The sequence below is a fragment of the Pseudophryne corroboree genome, chromosome 6 (genome assembly GCF_028390025.1).
Source record: "Pseudophryne corroboree isolate aPseCor3 chromosome 6, aPseCor3.hap2, whole genome shotgun sequence".
NCBI lineage: Eukaryota > Metazoa > Chordata > Amphibia > Anura > Myobatrachidae > Pseudophryne > Pseudophryne corroboree.
The window spans coordinates 370063490-370084385 of NC_086449.1; the positions used below are offsets into that span (position 1 = coordinate 370063490).

General features: G+C 40.6%; 1 long non-coding RNA gene across 1 annotated transcript in view; it reads right to left on the reverse strand.

Annotated features, from left to right (window-relative positions):
* Positions 1 to 1050: 1050 nt before the first annotated feature.
* Positions 1051 to 20896, reverse strand: part of LOC134935289 (uncharacterized) — a 121839-nt gene continuing 101993 nt past the window's right edge. Inside the window, exons 3-4 of the long non-coding RNA XR_010180032.1 lie at positions 18767 to 18908; positions 1051 to 1597 (exon numbers count right to left, since the gene is read on the reverse strand). This is a non-coding gene — a long non-coding RNA (uncharacterized LOC134935289). The remainder of the gene's footprint in view (positions 1598 to 18766; positions 18909 to 20896) is intronic.

The following is a 20896-nucleotide window of genomic DNA, read 5'->3' on the forward strand; positions in this document are numbered from 1 at the left end:
TATAGTTAAAAAAAAACTAAAGTGTTCTGAATTGAGGAAATTCCTTCCTTGCAAACTTTATTTAGACCGAGCATCTCCTCATTTCTTTGCCTTTATTTCTGACAGCTGACTGCTAAGGATTTCTATTTATAGCTCTATAGTGCTGTTCCTATACAGTGTTAGACTACAGTCTGGAACAAGGGAAGCCAGAATCTAATATATAATATATGTATGTATGTTACATAAAATGCACACATACATATTTATGTACAGATAGATAGATAGATAGATAGATAGATAGATAGATAGATAGATAGATAGATAGATAGATAGATAGATAGAGTATTTATTTTCATTTAGGTGTAGCTTTGTTATGAGAATAGTCTGCACAGTGAAGAAAAATCAGTTGGCAGGGAAGTGGAAGAAGGGGGCGTTAAAATCAGTTTAATGCTGAGCTTCAGATAGATCCTTCACTGGCAGAATTAATGTGCTGCTATATATAGAAGCCTAGTGTTCCTAGGGGGAAACTTAATGATGCAATGACGTCACTGCAGGTCAGCTTCAGACTGGTGGAAGTCAGTTGCATGCATCTGGCTGCAGAATATTAGCAGGATGGGAAGGTACAGGGAGGGAATCACAGGCTGTGCACCTAGAAACAAGCAGCTGTTATGCAATGCCTTGCAACAGCGTCCAGCTTTATCCCAGACTCACTTCAACTGTCCTCAGATTAATCATACATACATCTATTTGGATACAAGATCCTGAAAATGAAAAAGAAAAAAAATAGAGAAAAAGGGGAGATCCCACATCTACACTCATTATTGTCATCCTGATCTTCTAGACTGGAAGGATCATATGAAGAAAGGTATGTACTGCAGATATTTAATTTTTTTAAAGCATTTGCTGTTACAATACTCTTGGTATGTAGCATCATGGAATAGTGTGTCTAGCACCTGCTGCTCTCAACACATAAGAGGATTCTGTGATCTGGTCCTTCACAGTCCTTTCCTAACTTGACATGTATACAGTATATAAGCCATGCAGATACTGGCTTAAATAACAGTTCTGCCATCTATTTTAATTATAATCTCAGCACTTTGCTATTTAAACAATATTCAGTACAATGTGCAGACACAACTATACAAACACAATATTTGTTTAAATGAAAATGTTGCTTTCCATTCTCTTTGATGTTACCTGTTGGTTTGTATACTCCAGTTTCCCACCAGTTGCAACCTTGGTTTAAAATCAACATCCTTATCAAATAAATGAAAACGTCACAAAAGCTTTTAACCTGTCTCCTGTGATTCTGCACAGATTGTTTCCAAAAGGACTTTTTTCTCTTTGATAAATACAGTGCTGTTCTGTGAAAGGTTCAAAGAAACCCCCATCAAACGTTACAAATTTGCTACAGGCCATAATGAGAAAACATACAGTATATATACAAAACATGCAGTAAATAAACACTATACACAGTTTACTGATTCAGAAAAGCGTCTGATGAACCGTAATGTTTCTGCTTCACATTTATTGACTAAGAAAATAAGAGGGAGGGGGCAGAAAAGTAAGTGACAATTTTTCCTCTATCTGTGCTTCATCATGCATGCTCCAAAGACATCTACAAAAAAAGAAAACAGGAGACATAACTTGAAATAATATGAAACCAGTTACATCACTGCAACATACATTATAATGATGTGTATCCTCCGTGTTCATTTAGTATTTGTAGCATCTATATGGTTCTCTATGTGTTCATGTCATATGGCATAGTGCAATTACATTACAAATCTACAAATTTTATATTAAGAAGTAGATTCTTTGTATTGTCTGTTGAATGAGCAGCTGGTTTCCATCGTGTGCCTAGATCCACAAACACTGGACAGTTTACTGAGCTATTTATCTTGTGCTTGGGATAAATCATGACACAGTTATCACCCTGTTGGAAAATTATTCATGTTACTCGTGAAAATAGCCCAGTCAAGCTGTGTTGTGCGAAGCTAATGTGCTTCATAGCCTGTTGGTTATAGTTCAAATTATTTCCACAATGTTTACTTGGCTGGGTCACATGTAGTATGTTTGGATCAATTAGTCATAGAGACATTTAACTTAAACATAAACCACATTTCCAAACACATAGAATCATCAGTAATTTAAGTCAAATTTTTCCATATTTTATTGCAGTGCTGGAATTGATGACGCCTTTGTACCCGCTACCTGAACCAAATTACTGGGTAGGATGTATTGTGTATTCCAACCCAAGCTTTATTGTCATCACAGGTATCCAGAACTGCATTGAATTTCTCAATGTAATACATACTGTAGATGTTTTGGGGTCTTGATAAAGGGCAGTCAGGACTTTTTACAGCCACACACTGCATGTAAATCGAAGACCAGCAATATTACTAGATTCTATTAAATGTATTGTCCTCTACTAGATACTTGAGACATCTGACATGAGATGTGGGATAATGGGTATCGGGGGCACAGTCATCATCACATTTCTGGTTGAAATATATTTGAGGAGAGAAGCAAATAAACAGTATTGTGTTTTTAAATCTAGGAATCCTTAATGTAATTAGGAGCCAATAAGATGGAAAGCAGCCTTACAGGAGTACTGTAAATGGATGGGAAACATCTTGCACCTCATGCAGCAGCACCATATTATTACCACAAAATGTACATGTTTTTCTATCTTGAGAAAATAAAGGTGAACCCCAGAACGTCAACACATAATTGGAGCTCTCAAATAAGTTCCTTAGCTGGGAGATTTTTCCCGATCAGTACAATTGCGTTTAAACAGTGAACCATTTTTTGAGAAGAATTTGTCATGCTGTGTAAGTTTTGCTGAGATTTTCTTGGGATAATCATTCACTGAGAATTAGATTATATGGTGAAGAATAGTGTATCTGTTAAACATACAAAACAATTACTGTACATGTACTGCTATAAACAAAGATACCATGGCAAAAAAGAACAACAAAAATCTGTCAAATGAATGTTCCGTGAAAAAAAATGTATCTACTGTAGACAGATGTTCTTATGTGTTGCTGAGTTTTTGGGCAGAGTCAATTTGTCTTTTAACATTTGTCCACTTTCTGTCATGGAACTCATTTTGAAAATGAGCTACTGTATGTCATAGATACCTGTTTATTGAGTACATATAGATGTACCAGGGCTGGATTAAGTCTAGTGGGAGCCCCCCGGGGAACTAAGTTGTGGTGGCCGCCACCAATAAATTTGTCTCTGCAACTCGCTGCTGACGCTACTATGCCCCTTAGGGGAGCAGGAGAAAAGGGAGGGGAGGGTGAGAGAGACAGAGAGGATGTAAGGGAGAGATAGAGAAGAGAGAAAAGGAGAAGGGGTGGTGAGAACGAAAGAGATAGACAGTGTCAGGGAGAAAGAGACAGAGATGGTGTCAGGGAGAGAGCGAGAGATAGAGAGAGTGTACCAGGGAGAAAGAAACAGGAGTGAAAGAGACAGGGGGTGCCAGGGAGAGAGAGAAAGTGAGAGAGAGTTGAGTGTGAGTGCGCTAGGGAGAAAGAGAGGTTGTCAAGAAAAGAGAGGGAGAGTCAGAGAGGAGCTAGAGAGAGGAAGGGGGTGCCAGGTAGAAAAAGGGAGAGGGAGTGACAGCGAGAGAGGGTGCCAGGGAGAGAGAGAGAGAGAGTGAGAGAGGGGGGGATAGTAAGAGAGGGGAGAGAGAGAGGTGAGCAAGAGAAAGAGAATAAGAGACAGGAGTCAGGAATAAAAAGAGAGTGCAAGGGAGAGCAAGTGGAAGAGATAAATAGAGGCAGAGAGAGAGAGAGACAGAGAAAGGAAAAAAATAGTAAGGGTGCTATGGAGAGAGAAAGAGAGGGAGCAGGCGCATGCAAGATAGAGGGAGCGGATGTCAGGGAGAGATAGGGAGAGTGAAAAAAAGAGAGTTAGGGATAAAGAGAGGGAGGGAGGGAGAGACAGAGAGAGAAGTAAGAAGGAAAGAAAGAACGTATCAGGGAGAGAGAAGAAGTGTGTGTGTGTGTGTGTGTGTGTGTGTGTGTGTGAGAGAGAGAGCGAGAGGGGGGTGTCAGGAAGAGAGAGGGGGAGCAAGAGATAGTGGAGTGTTAGCGAGAGGGTGTTAGGGAGTGAGAGAAGGGAAGAGAAAAAGAAAGTAGAGATAGAGAGGGTGTCAGGGGGAGAGAGGGAGGGAGAATGTCAGAGAGAGAGGGAGAGAAAAAGAGAGGCAGAGAGACAGGGAGGGTGCCATAGAGAGAGGGAGGGGGAGAGAGCAGGAGAGAGAGTGTATCCGGTGGAGAGAGAAGGAGAGAGTGAAAGAGAGAGAAGCATAGAGCGACAGAGAGGGGAGAGAGAGATGGAGGAGCAAGCGGGAGACATTGAGTGTCAGAGAGAGAGAGAGGAAGGTGAGCGAGAGAGGGGGAAAGAGGTAGAGAGAGAGAGAGAGACAGTGATAGAGAGGGGGAGGGAGAGAGAGAGAGTCAGAAAGGGGGAATGAGCTAGGGAGACTCTACCTGACAGCATGAGGTCTTTGCTGGGGGCCAGCATTTCCTTGCATTAGACCTTGTCCTCTTTCCAATACACCCACAAATTGAGACATTATGTCTGAGGGAGGCAGGGCTTCAATAGTCAGCCATGCCAACTCACTGTAGAGACACAGACAAAGCTGCCTCCATCTCAAAAGATAAATATCACCACTGGCAGCGATACTGCTTGGATCCAAACCAAGGAGGGTGCAAAGTGGGCCAGTTAGTAAAAATGTTTACCACAATGGCCCTGGGCACCCGCCCCACCCGCCCCGTATATAATCCGGCCCTGAGACATGCAGACTGGCCTGGCAAGAGTAGTAGGTCTTTCATAATATAACAACTACAAAACACATCTAAAGCACATACTTAAATGTTAATAGCATATATTAATGGAATATAGACACTCAGACTGGAAAAGTGATAGAGAAAATACTACTACTACTACTAATAATAATGTGTGCTGGATGATATGCAGGAAAAGGGGAGTATGTATAGCTAGTGGACGAAGTGGGTCTGTATATGGTGATATACTTCTTCAATCATAATACTAGCACATTTCATGTATTAACATATTCCATACTGCCACTTCTAAATTTCTACTTCAATCAATCGGAATAGTTGCATTGACAAATACTTGGAGCCGGGTGGGTTGTATAATTAAAGTATTTTAAGGATACACTTGTTAAAAACATGATTAAGTAGATGCTAACCATTCCAAGCCAACACTAGCTACAACCTATCAAAATTAAGAGAAAGGGTAAAATAGAACATTGGGGCTAATTCAGACCTGGCATGGTGCGCCGGCTCATGCCAGACAGCCGACGGCTGTCTTTAGCTAGCGATCGCCTCTGCCTGATTGACAGGCAGGGGCGGCCGCTGGGCGGGAGGGGGCGGGATGGCGGCGTTAAGCCACCATTTAAGGGGCACGGTCCGGCCAACGCAGGTGTGGCCAGACCATGCCGGGGGTGGGCTGTGGCGGCTGCATGATGTCACTCGCAGCCGCTGCAACCCAGGCAGCGACGAGTAGCTCCCAGCCAGCATGCAGGAGCTGCGCTGGCCGGGAGCTACACCCGAAGTACAAAAGCATCACTGCTGTGCAATGCTTTTTTAGTACTGCAACGGGTCAGGGAGTGACATGCGGGGCGGGCTAGCCCTGTTCTGGGCGACCCCCCCACATGTCAGTGTGCCTGATCGTAGCTGTACTAAATTTAGCACAGCTACGATCAACTCTGAATCACCCCCATTATTTCAATTCTATGTATAAATAATTCTATTTGTCAGGACACATTTTCTTATAAATGAATTGTTGTTCCTTATACTGGATGCAAATGTGTCTATTACATTTCATTAACGGAGTTCTAATGTTGGAGCAATATGTGCCTAATAGAGCATCAGTTTTATTGATTTAATACATTTAATATATACTCCACCTCTCTACAAAACTTCAAACGGGCTTTCAAGATGTACTTTTTCAACAAACCCAGCCATCTCTCATCCTAACCCTCCATCTCACACTCACTTTCTACCCCATCTGTGTCACCCCTCTCTGTGTGCCCCTCCTTTTTAGAATGTAAGCTTTTGCAAGTAGGGCCCTCAACCCCTCATGTGCTTTTCAGTCTCTTAACCAATCTTCTTTTCAATACTCCCTTCGATTGCACCAAATTCATCGGGTTTTCTACCACCTGATACTTATTTCTGTGTCGTCTGCTGATGCAGCTATGTTAACATACCCTCTACTTGTCCTATATTTTCAGCATGTCACTGTTTTCTTGCTTTGCTTATTTGTTTATGTACTCTGTAATTGGGCACTGTGGATCCCATGATGCGCCATATTAATAAAGGATAATAATAATAGTAATAAATGCTATATGGTATCAAAGTGTATATATTGAAATGTGACATTTAGATAAACTAAGTAGTAAAGCGAACCACTTTCCGTCAAACTCATTTTTGGCAGGTGGGAACGCCCCTAATTATGCAAACCACGCCCAGATCCTCCCCTAACCCCGCCCAGATCCTCCCCTAACCCCGCCCAGATCCACCCTTAACCACTCCCTAACCAAGCCTCCTGATACGCCCACTTTTCATTCCCTTCTGCTGGTATTTTATATGAAATAATCCTACAAATCAGTTATAAGTGCTTTGTGTATTAACACCGATGATGCAATGTTGTATATTATTTCCAGATGATTTATAAAACAAACGGGCGAGCTAGGAATGCTGTTTATTGGTCTCTAGCGTGATATCTATAAAAGTGTATACTGCTATGTCTGTGAACAAAATATCCGGTGTGTTACAACAGACTGCTAACCGAAAAAATCATATGAAGAATGCGTATTACACTGTATTAAAACCGGGGAGTTATAGCGGCATTGATAAGTTTTATGCATCGAATAAAGAAGTGTTTAAAAGGAGCGATATTAAAGAATGGCTGCAAAAACAAGATACTTATACATTACATAAGCCGGTCAGGAAAAACTATAAAAGGAATATGATCTGCGTATCGGGTATAAATCAACAATGGCAATGCGACTTGGTTTCGCTCATAGACCTTGCAAAGTACAATGATGGATTTAAGTACATACTAACAATCATCGATATTTTCAGTAAGAGGGCGTGGGCTGAAAGCTTAATGACTAAGAATGCTACATCTGTCGCTATTGCTTTTGAAAAAATATTTCAACAGAGTTACGTACCAAAGAATCTACAAACCGACCGCGGTAAAGAGTTTCTAAACAAAACCTTAAAAAAAGTGTTAGAAAAATACGATATACACCATTTTACGACTAATAACGATGTAAAGGCGGCTGTCATAGAACGCTTTAATAGAACTTTAAAAACACGGATGTGGCGTTATTTCACAGCGCATAACACTTACAGGTATATAGATGTTTTACAGGCCTTTATATGCAGCTACAATAACACGTACCACAGAACGATTAAGTGCGCACCGTTTGAAGTGAAGCCCTCTAACGCTTTGAGGATTTTCAAGACTGTGTACGGCGATTACTTTAAATACGGTAAACAAGCGCCACGTTTTAACATCGGTGAATACGTGCGCATATCCAAATATAAGGATATATTTCAGAAAGGGTATGAACAGAATTTTTCTGAGGAAATATTTGTCATACAGGATGTGAACACTAAAGGTGTTAAGCCGCTTTATAAGTTGGCGGATCTCTACGGCGAAACCATTACAGGCAGTTTTTACTCTGAAGAACTACAATGCATTCCCAAAAACCATAATAGAATTTACAAAGTGGAAAAGATTTTAAAAAATAAGACAGTTAGAGGTCGAAAATACGCGTTAGTCAAGTGGCGCGGATACCCTGCAAAATTTAACAGTTGGGTAGCGACAGCTGAGTTAAAAGATATATAAAGCGCATTACCCTCTAAACAAGACGAGCTATGGATGACAAATCGTTTTACATAACTTTACCCAGCAATGCTTCGGCCTACACTTTCCCGCAGAATAAGATATCTAACTATACAACAAAGCTTGCAAAGTCGATACACTTAAGCGGTGAGTGGGAAGTCGCTCTTACAGAGATACAATACCCGCACACATGGAATACTCTGGATATACAGGATTGTAGGTTACAAATAACACAGGACGTTATGCTAACCAATTCAGTTGTGGAATTCACAACAGTGTGCGTTAAACCCGGATTTTATAAAACAATTGATGAGTTGCTGATTGTAATCAATGCAGAAATTGAACATCATAAACTGGATGGCGGTTTAAGGCTAGTGTACAATCCGCTTGAACGTATTGTAACATGCGACAGTAAGCGGTTGTATCATCTTTCAGCGGGTGATAAACTGACGAGTATACTTGGTTTACAGCCTAAAACTAAGATTTCTAAACCGTGCGCAGATATCAAGGGGGGCCAATATACGCTGTATGTGTATACTGACATTATCGAACATCAGAGGGTAGGTGATAGCTACGTACCGCTACTACGCACAGTTGAAATTAAGGGATATAACAATGAAGTGATCACAATACGTTATGAGAAGCCCGATTACGTACCTTTGTGCAAAGCGCATTTTGACACAGTCGCCATAGAGATAAAGGATGACCAGAACAAGAACATATCATTTAAGTTTGGTAAAGTGATCGTGAAACTACATTTCAGACGTCGCAAAAACGATATTTATTAACTAAACAGAATGGTCGCTGTTAAAAATTATGGTGATCCGGAACTCTACGCACAATATTATAATACACAAGCTGGTAATGGATTACCTGGTTTTCACGGCAGTGCGTACATGTACGGCTGCGGTTTAGGCGGTATTTTTCGAAGTCTTTTCAGAAAAGCTGTTCCTCTTTTCCGGAGAGGTTTAGAGTTAGCTAAACCGCATATGAAGACCGCGGCACGTAATATAGCGAAAGATGTTATCGGACAAGCCACATCGGCTGTAATTAGTAAAATACACGAGTCGAACCAAGCAAAACAAGATGGAGCTGGCCTAATATATACAAGAAAAGGTGTGTCTAAAAGAAAACGGAAACATGTAACATCACTTCCGCCTTGGGACATACCCTTTTTAAATAAAAACCAGAGACGACGCAACTCAAAGAAGAAGAGAAAGCCGAAGTGCACCGTTGGTGATATTTTTTAAACATGTCTTTCATACACCACGAGTCCGTTGAATGTGCAAAAACTGAGCTGGATCTTTTTGACGTACCCCCAACACAAACTAGCATAGAGAAAAGTCTATACGTTGAAGTTCAACCTTTAGCGGCTTTATCAGACACAGCACCGCTAGAGTTTTATATAGCGGCCAGCGGTGAGCACTACTATGATCTGAACAACACAATGCTGTACGTGACGTGCAAGATTGTACGAACTGATAACACACCGATACCGCAAGGTGCGCGGGTCGCACTTATTAATTACCCCATAGCGACTTTATTCAACCAAGTGGATGTAACTTTGGGTGATAGACTCATATCACAATCCAACAATCTTTACGCATACCGAGCATACATTGAGACTATATTGAATTACAGCTCAGACGCTTTGTCAACAAAACACACAACAGGATTATTTTACAAAGATTCAGCTGGAGAATTTAACAACACGGTGCTGGCCGGACCAAACACGGGATTCAAAAAACGAGCAGAAGCGACAGAGCAGAGTCGCACTGTTGAATTGCTAGGACCACTTCATTGCGACCTTTTTCATCAACATAAATTAATTTTAAACGCCGTTGACCTGAAGATTAAACTTACCAGAAACAAAGACGCATTCTGCTTAATGTCGGCTGACGCGGATGCCTTTAAAATACAGATCACAGCGGCGTCCCTGTTCGTGAAAAGAGTACAGGTTTCACCGGCCGTGCGTATTGGACATGCGCAGGCTCTGCTAAACGGCAATGCGAAATACGCGATTGACCGCGTTGGGATGAAAATCTACAGCGTACCCACGGGCAGTAGAGTATTTAATCTAGAAAATCTATTTTTAGGTCAAGTGCCGAAAACTGTCATAGTTGGCTTTGTGGATAACGAATCATTTTCAGGAGTCCATAACCGGAATCCCCTTTGCTTTGAACATAAAAATGTAAGTTTTGCATCCCTTTATCTGGATGGAACGCCGCACCCCGCCAAGCCATTTCAACCAGACTTTGTACATGGTAACGCTGTAAGAGAGTATATGTCACTCATACAGATCACAAATAAACAGAAATCTGACAATGGTATACTGATTGACCGCGAAGAGTACCTCAAAGGCTACACGCTATTTGCTTTTGATCTTTCACCTGAACAGGAGTGTGGAGAACACCTTTCCCTGATAAGAACAGGGAATCTACGCGCCGAATTCCGCTTCGCAGAAGCACTGGACCGGACAGTCAACGTGATAATATACGCTCTATTTGATAACATCATCGAGATTAATCAAAGGCGCGATGTGCTGTACGATTATCTATAAATGAAATAAACTAAAACAGCGTTTGCTGAAAAATGAACACATTACAGATAAATTGTGTTCTGTATGCTGCGCAAAGCACACGGAATATTTTTAAAGGTACTTATCCGTGTGATCTGTTGCCTACCGATAAACTGACGCAATACCCCAGCGCATTTGTAATCAATACGCATAGTAGTGGACAGCCCGGTGAGCACTGGTTGGCTGTTTATTTTAATGAACACGGTATTTGTTATTTTTTTGATTCCTACGGTCTCTCGCCGGACAGTGACATTTTCCCAAAGAATATCATAAAGTTTAAAATCATTGATTTATTATAGTTATGAAACATTGTATATAAAATGTTTCATTCACAAGGATGATTACAAGTAACACATTTCTGTATACATTTAGCCGTATAACGACTCAAACAATGACTTTTCGGCAAGCGCCTTACAAACATTGCAACTAAACGGTCATTACATTTTGTATCAATACTAAATCGGGACATAATCTCATCATATTTGTTGTTTTTACACATCATAAATATAAAGTAAATACAATATTGACCACATACAGTGCTTGAAAAATCTTGTAACTGCCGGTTTTGGTGACAAATACTTTTTGAATTAAAATGTAAAAACTTTATGATATTCTTTGGGAAAATGTCACTGTCCGGCGAGAGACCGTAGGAATCAAAAAAATAACAAATACCGTGTTCATTAAAATAAACAGCCAACCAGTGCTCACCGGGCTGTCCACTACTATGCGTATTGATTACAAATGCGCTGGGGTATTGCGTCAGTTTATCGGTAGGCAACAGATCACACGGATAAGTACCTTTAAAAATATTCCGTGTGCTTTGCGCAGCATACAGAACACAATTTATCTGTAATGTGTTCATTTTTCAGCAAACGCTGTTTTAGTTTATTTCATTTATAGATAATCGTACAGCACATCGCGCCTTTGATTAATCTCGATGATGTTATCAAATAGAGCGTATATTATCACGTTGACTGTCCGGTCCAGTGCTTCTGCGAAGCGGAATTCGGCGCGTAGATTCCCTGTTCTTATCAGGGAAAGGTGTTCTCCACACTCCTGTTCAGGTGAAAGATCAAAAGCAAATAGCGTGTAGCCTTTGAGGTACTCTTCGCGGTCAATCAGTATACCATTGTCAGATTTCTGTTTATTTGTGATCTGTATGAGTGACATATACTCTCTTACAGCGTTACCATGTACAAAGTCTGGTTGAAATGGCTTGGCGGGGTGCGGCGTTCCATCCAGATAAAGGGATGCAAAACTTACATTTTTATGTTCAAAGCAAAGGGGATTCCGGTTATGGACTCCTGAAAATGATTCGTTATCCACAAAGCCAACTATGACAGTTTTCGGCACTTGACCTAAAAATAGATTTTCTAGATTAAATACTCTACTGCCCGTGGGTACGCTGTAGATTTTCATCCCAACGCGGTCAATCGCGTATTTCGCATTGCCGTTTAGCAGAGCCTGCGCATGTCCAATACGCACGGCCGGTGAAACCTGTACTCTTTTCACGAACAGGGACGCCGCTGTGATCTGTATTTTAAAGGCATCCGCGTCAGCCGACATTAAGCAGAATGCGTCTTTGTTTCTGGTAAGTTTAATCTTCAGGTCAACGGCGTTTAAAATTAATTTATGTTGATGAAAAAGGTCGCAATGAAGTGGTCCTAGCAATTCAACAGTGCGACTCTGCTCTGTCGCTTCTGCTCGTTTTTTGAATCCCGTGTTTGGTCCGGCCAGCACCGTGTTGTTAAATTCTCCAGCTGAATCTTTGTAAAATAATCCTGTTGTGTGTTTTGTTGACAAAGCGTCTGAGCTGTAATTCAATATAGTCTCAATGTATGCTCGGTATGCGTAAAGATTGTTGGATTGTGATATGAGTCTATCACCCAAAGTTACATCCACTTGGTTGAATAAAGTCGCTATGGGGTAATTAATAAGTGCGACCCGCGCACCTTGCGGTATCGGTGTGTTATCAGTTCGTACAATCTTGCACGTCACGTACAGCATTGTGTTGTTCAGATCATAGTAGTGCTCACCGCTGGCCGCTATATAAAACTCTAGCGGTGCTGTGTCTGATAAAGCCGCTAAAGGTTGAACTTCAACGTATAGACTTTTCTCTATGCTAGTTTGTGTTGGGGGTACGTCAAAAAGATCCAGCTCAGTTTTTGCACATTCAACGGACTCGTGGTGTATGAAAGACATGTTTAAAAAATATCACCAACGGTGCACTTCGGCTTTCTCTTCTTCTTTGAGTTGCGTCGTCTCTGGTTTTTATTTAAAAAGGGTATGTCCCAAGGCGGAAGTGATGTTACATGTTTCCGTTTTCTTTTAGACACACCTTTTCTTGTATATATTAGGCCAGCTCCATCTTGTTTTGCTTGGTTCGACTCGTGTATTTTACTAATTACAGCCGATGTGGCTTGTCCGATAACATCTTTCGCTATATTACGTGCCGCGGTCTTCATATGCGGTTTAGCTAACTCTAAACCTCTCCGGAAAAGAGGAACAGCTTTTCTGAAAAGACTTCGAAAAATACCGCCTAAACCGCAGCCGTACATGTACGCACTGCCGTGAAAACCAGGTAATCCATTACCAGCTTGTGTATTATAATATTGTGCGTAGAGTTCCGGATCACCATAATTTTTAACAGCGACCATTCTGTTTAGTTAATAAATATCGTTTTTGCGACGTCTGAAATGTAGTTTCACGATCACTTTACCAAACTTAAATGATATGTTCTTGTTCTGGTCATCCTTTATCTCTATGGCGACTGTGTCAAAATGCGCTTTGCACAAAGGTACGTAATCGGGCTTCTCATAACGTATTGTGATCACTTCATTGTTATATCCCTTAATTTCAACTGTGCGTAGTAGCGGTACGTAGCTATCACCTACCCTCTGATGTTCGATAATGTCAGTATACACATACAGCGTATATTGGCCCCCCTTGATATCTGCGCACGGTTTAGAAATCTTAGTTTTAGGCTGTAAACCAAGTATACTCGTCAGTTTATCACCCGCTGAAAGATGATACAACCGCTTACTGTCGCATGTTACAATACGTTCAAGCGGATTGTACACTAGCCTTAAACCGCCATCCAGTTTATGATGTTCAATTTCTGCATTGATTACAATCAGCAACTCATCAATTGTTTTATAAAATCCGGGTTTAACGCACACTGTTGTGAATTCCACAACTGAATTGGTTAGCATAACGTCCTGTGTTATTTGTAACCTACAATCCTGTATATCCAGAGTATTCCATGTGTGCGGGTATTGTATCTCTGTAAGAGCGACTTCCCACTCACCGCTTAAGTGTATCGACTTTGCAAGCTTTGTTGTATAGTTAGATATCTTATTCTGCGGGAAAGTGTAGGCCGAAGCATTGCTGGGTAAAGTTATGTAAAACGATTTGTCATCCATAGCTCGTCTTGTTTAGAGGGTAATGCGCTTTATATATCTTTTAACTCAGCTGTCGCTACCCAACTGTTAAATTTTGCAGGGTATCCGCGCCACTTGACTAACGCGTATTTTCGACCTCTAACTGTCTTATTTTTTAAAATCTTTTCCACTTTGTAAATTCTATTATGGTTTTTGGGAATGCATTGTAGTTCTTCAGAGTAAAAACTGCCTGTAATGGTTTCGCCGTAGAGATCCGCCAACTTATAAAGCGGCTTAACACCTTTAGTGTTCACATCCTGTATGACAAATATTTCCTCAGAAAAATTCTGTTCATACCCTTTCTGAAATATATCCTTATATTTGGATATGCGCACGTATTCACCGATGTTAAAACGTGGCGCTTGTTTACCGTATTTAAAGTAATCGCCGTACACAGTCTTGAAAATCCTCAAAGCGTTAGAGGGCTTCACTTCAAACGGTGCGCACTTAATCGTTCTGTGGTACGTGTTATTGTAGCTGCATATAAAGGCCTGTAAAACATCTATATACCTGTAAGTGTTATGCGCTGTGAAATAACGCCACATCCGTGTTTTTAAAGTTCTATTAAAGCGTTCTATGACAGCCGCCTTTACATCGTTATTAGTCGTAAAATGGTGTATATCGTATTTTTCTAACACTTTTTTTAAGGTTTTGTTTAGAAACTCTTTACCGCGGTCGGTTTGTAGATTCTTTGGTACGTAACTCTGTTGAAATATTTTTTCAAAAGCAATAGCGACAGATGTAGCATTCTTAGTCATTAAGCTTTCAGCCCACGCCCTCTTACTGAAAATATCGATGATTGTTAGTATGTACTTAAATCCATCATTGTACTTTGCAAGGTCTATGAGCGAAACCAAGTCGCATTGCCATTGTTGATTTATACCCGATACGCAGATCATATTCCTTTTATAGTTTTTCCTGACCGGCTTATGTAATGTATAAGTATCTTGTTTTTGCAGCCATTCTTTAATATCGCTCCTTTTAAACACTTCTTTATTCGATGCATAAAACTTATCAATGCCGCTATAACTCCCCGGTTTTAATACAGTGTAATACGCATTCTTCATATGATTTTTTCGGTTAGCAGTCTGTTGTAACACACCGGATATTTTGTTCACAGACATAGCAGTATACACTTTTATAGATATCACGCTAGAGACCAATAAACAGCATTCCTAGCTCGCCCGTTTGTTTTATAAATCATCTGGAAATAATATACAACATTGCATCATCGGTGTTAATACACAAAGCACTTATAACTGATTTGTAGGATTATTTCATATAAAATACCAGCAGAAGGGAATGAAAAGTGGGCGTATCAGGAGGCTTGGTTAGGGAGTGGTTAAGGGTGGATCTGGGCGGGGTTAGGGGAGGATCTGGGCGGGGTTAGGGGAGGACCTGGGCGTGGTTTGCATAATTAGGGGCGTTCCCACCTGTCAAAAATGAGTTTGACGGAAAGTGGTTCGCTTTACTACTAAACTAATACTAATACTAATATATTCTATTTAGACTGGTGACCTGTGCACATGTTTGATCTGGAGCCTGGTTCTGTACCACTGTGATTATATCGATAATATATCAGTGCAAATTTATTACAGTACACCAGCGAACTGTTTCTGTCATCAGATTGGAAGTGTTATATTTACGTAGGGCAACCCTTTGGGATGCCATCTTCAATTTTCTTCTAAACAAAATCTTTATTACAGAGCAACTGTGTCACTACTTTTTATGATTCATGGTCTTCACAGACCTATTCAAGCAGTGAGCATGTCTATATAGTAAATTTGACATTTAATCATTGTATACCCCTGATGAAGTGTTTCTAAACGAAACGAGTAGGGTTCACCAATCAATATCTGCCTTGTCCTGGAGCATGTGAATTCCACATAGAGCTCACACATTTAGCTAAAGGTGATTGTGGAATCTTTTCCAACTTCTTGTACTTAGATGTGTTTGGATGCATTGGTTTTATGATACTGTGTATGTCATTTTAATGTTTTAAGAAGTAAAAGAAAATTTTGAACTACATGTCTGATTTTCTGTTTTGGGTGACTTTTGATAAGAGGGTATATTTTTAGGGAACCTCACTCTGATCACCTGAATCCCAACAAACCTCGACACATTGAACATTGGTTGATCCATTGAATGAACAACTTCTTCTTGAACTAAATTTACAGTTACATATATATATTAGCGCACAGAGATATTGCTTTTGTCTTTAATACTAATACTAATTTACAAAAAATGTCTCATTGTGACTTTTTGCTTACTGCCAGATCCTTACATTTATTTGTACATGTTAGAGCAATTTCACTGGAGGGTTTATAGTAGTTATCTATACTCAATGCCAGATTAAGGTCCACATGAGCCAGGAGCTGAACTTCATGAAGGGCCTATTGTGTGCTGCTGCAGGGGTTATGGCCAGCATGGTGGGGGGAGACTACTATTGCAGGGGTTTGGTTAGCACACGGGATGTGCCATGGGATGTGGCAAGCACCACGGGAAGGGGGGGGGGGGGGGGAGGCATAGCTACAGTACTGTCTACCATCAACAACCTCAATTTCTCTCCCCTCTTTGCTTTTATAAAGTATGCAACAGCTGTTATATGATTGAATTAAATATTTTTTAGCAAAGTGTGTGTGTGTGTGTGTGTGTGTGTGTGTGTGTGTGTGTGTGTGTGTGTGTGTGTGTGTGTGTGTAAAATGGCATGGTATAATGACTTAGTAACTTGATTGGACACTTTAGATCACATGACCGCACAGGTCCCAGCGTAACCACTCACCTGCACTGCTTTCAACTGTCACATGATCGTCTGTAAATAATAGCATCACTCACAGGGCGGGATCTACTAAGCTTTGCATCCCACTAAAGGGCCATCCTTTGTGCATTTCTAAGTACATACTGGTGCAGGGGGTGCTGTAAGGGATCCACTTGGATACATCTCAAGGGCAATTGCAAAGAGAAGCCCATAGGCTTCTATTGGGTAATGCCAGCTACAGATGGTATTGCCCACCAGGTCCAAAGTCTAGGAGCTTGGTGCATATAGAAAATGTGCTGCCACCACCATGCTTCACTGTAGGGATTGTATTGGCCTGGTGCTCTCTGAATGCAATAAAGTATTATGATCCGTTGTTTTTCTGAATAGTCTGTGCTGGCCATATCCCAGTCAGTGGTATAGACACTAACATCCAAAGAGTCAATAGCCTTCCTATCATATTGCATTGTAAATCTAATTGGAGAGTCTAAATGATTCAAATGCTGTAGCTAACAGAGCGTCCTCCATGGAGGTCCATGGTGGATTACGGTATATAACGATGTAACATCCATGGTGACCAAAATACTCTTGATTCATAAGGCACCACGTTTAATAACCTCAAAAAGTCACTCGTGTCCCGTAGATAGCTTTTAGTATGTTTAACACAAATCTGCAGAAAGTTATCAACATACTGAGCAATTGGAAAAAACTGTGAATTCCTGACTGAGATGATTAGGCGGCCAAGTGGCTTGTCCAATGTCTTGTGAATTTTAGGTAGTCAATATAGAATAGGGCAGATTGGGTACCTCCGTTTTAAGGAAACCCAACGTGTCCTCATCTATCCAATTGTTATTAAAGGCACTGGTCAACACTGAATCCATATTGTTCTTAAAGGATATACTGGGATCACAGGTAAGTTGTCTATAAGTCACCTCATCTGCTAGTTGCCTTAGTGCCTCAGCCTCGTAATCACAGGTATTTAAAATCACCACAGCGCCCCCTTTATCCGCAGACATAATAGTAATGAGAGGGTTATTTTTTATATCATTAATTGCTCTTCTCTCCAAAGCAGTAAGATTATATCTAATCCTCCTCTGCTGGTTAAGAGAACCCCTGATATTATGATCCAGCATTCTTGCAAATGTTTTTATGCTCAGATTATGTGATGGAGGGTCATAAGTGCTTTTTTTCTGAAATAATTTTATCGTCCCTGGAGCTGACTCAGAAGTTTGACATTTCTCAGTGAGTCTTAATTTACGACTCAATTTAACTTTATCCACAGACCAGCCAAACTGGAGCCTTCTGTGTTTAAAGACTGTTCTCCTAGTTGTGAACTTGTATTGGCGTGTGGAAGTGGTGGTTTAGCATTAATTTGTGAATCAGAAGAGTCCCTTTCTAATGAAGAATAACTATCAAACTAAGATTGATTCTGTCTGTATCTAGTATTCCTAAACCTAAAGGAGGAAGTTTTCTCACTCCCTCTTAACAACCTGTAGACCCTGTGGTCCTTATAATCACGGTCAACTTTTTCCAATTTAGCCCTTTTGAATGTCACTAGTTCTTTATGATATTTAGCAATTTGTTGTTTAAGTTTAGTGACCCATGGTTGTGAGGTATCTGTTTGTAAGGAATCAATCGCACCTGGTCGAAATTGTGCTATCTCACCCTTTACTTTTTTCAAATCAACACTTACTTCCTCAATCACAAGAAGAAGTAGGTCAAATGAGCATTTGTTGAGGACTGTGCACCACCTGCTACAAAAGGCACATATATATATATATATATATATATATATGTGGGTGTGTTTATGCATTGAGCCGCACTGTGGTGGAAGCCACAGGGACAGAGCTGAGGGAATTGGAGGAGGGGGGAATTACTTATATAAAGGTTGTAGGTGGTTCCCTGGGGTGAGACCAGCAAGTTGATTCCTAGGACAGGAACCAGGCGGCACTCCACGGATTTTATAACTCCATTAAAAAGGGCAAGGGTGCATTACAAGTGCAAAGGCATAGTGCAAAGATCTGACATTTCAATGCCTCACAGGCGTTTTTTTCAAGGTGCAAGATGCAGTGTAACAAAACAAAAAACAAAACAAGAACAGATTGCTTCACATGTACTTACCTAAATAGTGTGCTGAGCATGTCCATTCATCCCCGCTTCCAGACACCGGTGGAGAGTGGGCCGTGCATGCTGGGACTGTCTCTGTGGCGCAGGTGGATGACACAGCCGGTAACACCGCTCGCTCGGCCACCGGCCCCGGAAGCTGGAATGACAGGAGTGAAATATTATGAGTGACTGCTGTAAATCTAGCTGTCACAGTACTGTGTAAACATAGTGTACAGGTGTAACTCAGTGATAAAAGAAAAATAAGGTTAAAAACGTGTATGATGCTGAAAAGACGTCAAAATATGCGAAAAGCACATGGTTAAGCACAAAAATATCAAGAATAATTTTTATTAGATATATGCAACCCACAGTGGAGGGATGTAATTATTAAATACTCAGCAAGATATAAATATTATATATATAAATAATATGGGGGAGATTCAAATGTTTGAAAAGTCAGTTGGGTGTCTGTTTTTTCCTGTCTATTAGATAGGAAAAAACAAACTCCTAACTGACTTTTCAAACATTTGAATCTCCCCCTAAGTGTTAATACTGACGTGACATACTGCAGATACTGTTAGTAACTTGTGCAATCTAGCGGCCTACTGGATGTAGGCACTGTTAGGTCAAAAACTGGCAATAGATGTAGACAGAATTAGTATTAACTGCTCTAACGTTTACTGTAGGTGACAATGTCAAAATGTTTTACAAAAAGACATTCCATGGCATGTGTTTGTTCAGTCCATTGGGAGTTATTGTATTTAACAAAAAAAATCCATCCGGTTTCTTTCTGTGCCAGTCATTTTTCTCTGTCGCCACCCCTAGGTAATGGTGGTACACGTTCCAAGATCTTATGTTTCAACTGAGCCAGATTGTGTTTGGCGAGTTTGAAGTGGCGTGCCACAGGCTGATCATTTTTCTTCCCTTCAAGGGCTCCTCGTATCGCCGATCGATGAAGAGCCATGCGCTCCCTAAAAGTCCTTGGGCAGAAGATTACATAGATAATAAATTGAGAGGTACATGTGACATAGTGGTTGATACGGAAATAAATATTTGTGATGGGATGTACAAATACTGGACCGGCCTCCATGTAGCAACATATTTCACACGACATACAATGCCATATGCCGACACACTGCCTGAAGAACTGCAGCGAGCAATCAGGTCAGAATGACCCCCAGTGTCCCAGAAGTCCTAATGCTTATGGACAGCCAATCACAAAACCACCCTCAGCTCTCATTAGGTCGACCACTATTGATCAACATGCATTCGGTTGACATGGTCACTAGGTCTACATGGCATATGTCAACACATGAAAAGGTCAACATAAATTTTTCACCACTTTTTCATACTTTACAATCCACATGGACTACGATTAGGAATAGCAACCTGTGGTCCTTTTTCCATGTCGACCTTATCCATGTCGACCTAATGACAGTGTTGACCTATTTCTCGTGTCGACCTAGTCACTGTCGAGCAATAGTGGTCGACCTAATGACTGTCGACCTAGTTACTGTCGACCCAATGATCCACACCCGTCTTTTGGTTCGGATTTGTTTTTTAGTTTGGTTAAAAAATTATAAGAAAAAAATTATAAGAAAAAAATTATAATAATTGCTAAAAATCCATAAAATTGTTAAAATCATGCCAATGGGAAGATCCAGACCGGGACTCGGTTCAGATTGGATCTCCTCTGGTTTTGGCTTGGTTCAGATCCACAAAATTCGGGGTGGATTCGGATTTCTGGAGAACTTAACCGCACATCTCAAAATAACACAACTGTAAGCATGTACATTTCTATCCCAGACTTTCTTTCCTTTATATATTAGAAAACTTAGTGTTAAAAATGTAAACTTGAATAACGCTTTTCAGCTCAGTTTATTCATACTTTAAGGATAAATGTGTCTTAGTAAAGATATGCGGCGGACACTTTTTGGGTTTGGTGTTTTAGTTTTGGATCTGGATTCCCGCTCATATTTTGGATCGGAATTAGTTTTGCCAAAACCACCCTTTTGGGTTTTGGTTTTGGTTTTGGATCTGGATGATTTTTGAAAAAAACATAATAACAGCTAAAATCACAGATTTTGGGGGGCATTTTGATCCTACGGTATTATTAACCTCAATAACATTCATTTCCACTCATTA